We start from the raw sequence: 4,038 nt of genomic DNA on the forward strand, positions 1-4,038 counted from the left end.
AGAATGACCCACAGGCAATGCTCATGCATCTGTTTTACTGCCTTGGTCCCCTTCTATGAGGGAGCACAGCACCACCAGTGGGTAAAAGGGAGTTCAGCGTGGTTTCTTTCTTTCCTTTTATCCAGTGACTGATTGGACGGGGCTGCTTAGTATTATGGAGAGCTGCCCAATATAGGCCCCTAATGGAATAGGAGATTTTAAGTGGCAATGAGTTCCCCATCTTAGTGAGTATTCAAGTGCAATCTGAAGGATGGATTATGGAGGCTGCTGGAATAAGGTGCACCAAGAGCAAGATATGCCATGTGCTTCAACAGCTTTTCTCTCTAGAGCCCTTCTCAAGCCTGCCTCCTTTCGTGCTCCACTGGCTAAGCTAAATGGTAGTGTTGTCTCTCAAGAAATCCTAGAGAAACCAAAGACCCCCTCAGTCACCACAGGCACTCTCCTAAATGAAAGATAACTTCATGGCTTCCACAAACTCATTTGTTGACAGTGATGGAGCAATGTGGAGGGAAGCTAGAGAAAGGTACCTCTTGATCACATTACATTAGAATCACAAGATGCATTAGAGGTTAGGCTGCTCTCCAATAAAATGAGTTTGCTCTTTCCATCGTTTCTGAAGAAAGCCTCCCTCTCCATCACTTATTCTAGAGGACTGGTATTTAAAAGTTATTTTTGGTGTTTGTTGACATACATGCCTTCCAGATGTTACCCAAAGGTCCCATCTTCTTTCCAAATGACATGGAATACTCAAATAAAGTCATACAACTTTGAAAACAGATTAAATTGGTGGTAAGTCAACCCTGTGTCTTGAACAGAGTTTTATTTGCTAAAGGCAGCAAAGCAGTTTTAGCCTGTCCTCAACTCTCTACTGGCCAAAAATATTATTTACATTTAGAGAAAAATAATCAAATGCTTTTTTTTTAAATTGGTGCTTACACTATTTTTCCTTCTGTTTAGACTGAGGTCAGTTCATCCCTGTTTTCAGCTAACCTCGACATCCCCAACCTCCTGGTCACATCTTTAATTAAAGAAATAGGTCCAGTGGCATTTTTAATTTTTTAAAAATCATTCAATAAGCAAAGACGTAATTCAAAACCCAGCATTCTATTTATTCTGAGATGTTCTCTGCTCCTTCCTTCATATTATGTGCCTTTAAAGAAGTTGCTGCCACCACCACGACTCTTTTTTAAACCTGATGTTCATTCTTCTTGGATGGGATGGAGATCTTGAGTTGAAAAACAGTGTCTCTTTTAGCTTGTCCAAATTCCTACAGAAATGAACAAAGTGAAACCTGGGAGTTCTTGGCTGGAAGAAATTTGTTGATGGAAATTAGGACCTCATGTTCCTCTTTCAGTTTTCAGACTCAGATCAAAAACCAGTCTGATTCTGGAAACTACCTTGTAGGAAAGATAGAAGGAAGACCTTCTTTGTTACAGTGTCTGATGTGTCAAACTTTAAATATGCACAAGGATATGTGCTTGCAAAGGAGTTTTGTTTTAGCATATTTCTAGAGCCATGCCTGAGTTCAACTGCACAATACTATTGGTGCTTGCTTTTTCCTCCCTGCACTGAAAACCGGATTTTGGAGATAGGGATAAAGGGGTTGGGGGAAGTGGATTCTCTAGAGGGAAAGAGAAGAATTCAGTTGGGTATATATATTTCAACTTCTCTGCTATTCCTTTTGTGGCAGACTGCATTTACAAAGAGGTGTGCAATAACACCACCCATCCTACATGCCCTTCTACAGGGTGATTTTGCCACCTTCACACGGTCAGAGTTCCTCTCTCCTCCTCATGAATCTAGTGGGCCTGTGAAAAAAGTAGAACAGAAAAAAATGACAATATAACCTCTTCCACTGGGAACTGTTGCTGGAGTCTGAACATCCTGAGGCCTCCATCTTGTTATGAAGCCCAGTGACATGCAGAGACCACATGTAGGAGCTGAGTCCAAAGGTCATCTGGCAATCCCAGCCTCCAAACCATCATGTCACCCCTACCTGAACTTGGCTTCCCGGAAGAGATGGCAGACCTCGTGGAAATGAGACAAACCATTCTACTGCACTGTGACTGAATTCAAGGCCCACAGTGTCCAGGAGCATGATAAAACTGTTCCATGCTGCTGCATTTGTGATGATTTGTCACCAAGTAAGGACCCAGCTGGAATACCCTGCTTAAGTCACATGAGCAGCTTATCTGGAGCACCACCTTGTGCCAGGATCTACGCTGGGCATTATGGCCATGGAGACTATGACCCCATTCCTGCCCATTTGGCGGGACGAGACACATGGACGGATGTGCTAGCGTACCATGTGGAAGGATGGCCCTGGAGGCAGAACCCAGCTCTGTGAGAGCACAGGGCTTGGGGCGAGGAGCACCGGGGAGTGGGTTGGAGTCCATCTGATGGGGAGGATCCCAGAAGGTACCTGAAGGAGATGCCATTAAGTTGACTTTGTGAGGTAGTTAGAACAGGAAAAAGGAGTCCAGAATGGCGATGGTTAAAAGACACGGAATGGAAAAGCCCACGAAAATAGAACAAAGCAAGGTCTGAGGACCGGAGCGGGGACCTCAGGTAGAACAAATAGCTCCCCGGCTAGCCCAGTTTACAAAGGCCGCCCGGGGGAGGGAGAGAAAACATAGGAAAAGAGGAGCCAAGGGGCCGGGGCTCGCTGTCTTCTCTTCCAGTCTTTTGGGTCGGCATGCCCTCACGCCTCTTGGATGCATTTTCCTTTATTTTCTAAATAAAACTGAGCTGTAACACGGAGCTGTAACACTGTTACAGCTGTGACACGCCTAGGGCTTTAATGTCCGTCACTTCAATTTTTTATTGTGACGAGACAGAACCGAGGAAATTACGCACTCCCCTGACGACTTTGATAGGATTGGGTCAGCAGAAGAAAGTGAAACAGGTCTAGGTGAAAGACACAGCCTACTTATAGGCACTTAATCATGGAGGACTTAGGACAGAGAGGGATTTGACATTCTTCTCGGCTCAAGCTCAGTGACTGTGGGGAGAGGTGAGTACAGCCAGACTGCATGGCATTGGACAGTCTGGATCACAAGAGACCAGGGTATCAGGCTAAGGAGGTGAGAGTAGGCAGCGGAGCACTGCAGAGGATGAGGGGAAGAATAGGAGCCCATGACCCCGGGCAGTACAGCTCCTCCCCCAGCCTTTTGGCCGCCTCTTTATGGCCCTGGCAGGCTAGGACCCTCTGCCAGGCTTTCTGAAAGAATCCTGCAGCCTGGACTCACCAACTGACTCCCTGGCTCCAGCCACTCCAGCTCTGGGGTTTCATGGGGGCAACACCATTTCCTCCTTGCAGCCTTGCATGAACACATCCTCCTCTCCCATGGGCAGTCCCGCATCGAAGTCGTGTTACTTGCCTGAGGTGGCAGAGGCTGGTGTCTGGGGGGCTCAGCAAAAGCTCCCATGTTATTCTTGTCTCCAGGAACCTGCCTGAGGCACTGCTGGCTCTCACACTCTTGAGGTGAGGGAGCGCAGAGAACAGCCCCAGCCAGCCTCAGGCAAAGCACCCCCCTTCCACCCTCCTCCCCTATCCCCCCACCTCCGCTGCCCCGCCCCATGCAGGGTCTTGGGGCCTTCCTGCCTTTCAACAGCAGAGACTTCCTGCAGGGACTGTGTCTGCACTGAAATAGATCTGTTTTGAGGCCACTTTGCTTTGAACTATAGAGCAACTCCAGGAGTTTAAAGTGCCATTTACCTGAATGACTGATATGTGCATTCGTGTGAGACATTCAGCATAATGGTTGATTTACATTTATGGAGGGATTGTACGTAAATTCTCATTTATGAGCAACCCCTCTGTGCTGGACTGAGGTTCTCTGAGCTGCAAATACTGGGCTGCAACCCCTGAACCTTAATAACCCTCACTCTCCTTGACTTAGATTCTCTCATTCTAAAGAGGCCTGAGTCTGGTCTGAGACAGGTCATCTAAAGCCTTTGATATAAATCTGGCACTGGACAGAGAACAGGCTGCTATTTGCTGATGGCCACCTCCTCCATGGAAAAGCAGCCCTTGCC

At 47.1% G+C, this 4,038-nt stretch overlaps 1 long non-coding RNA gene across 1 annotated transcript; it reads right to left on the minus strand.

Moving 5' to 3' along the window:
* Nucleotides 1-1,088: 1,088 nt before the first annotated feature.
* Nucleotides 1,089-3,488, minus strand: LOC138430198 (uncharacterized). Its single transcript, XR_011253051.1, has 2 exons — nucleotides 3,381-3,488; nucleotides 1,089-1,267 (listed from the first exon to the last, which is right to left on the minus strand). It is a non-coding gene; the product is annotated as an uncharacterized lncRNA (long non-coding RNA).
* Between the last annotated feature and the right edge of the window lie 550 nt (nucleotides 3,489-4,038).

This window comes from Ovis canadensis, chromosome 25 (genome assembly GCF_042477335.2).
Source record: "Ovis canadensis isolate MfBH-ARS-UI-01 breed Bighorn chromosome 25, ARS-UI_OviCan_v2, whole genome shotgun sequence".
Taxonomy (NCBI): Eukaryota; Metazoa; Chordata; class Mammalia; order Artiodactyla; family Bovidae; genus Ovis; species Ovis canadensis.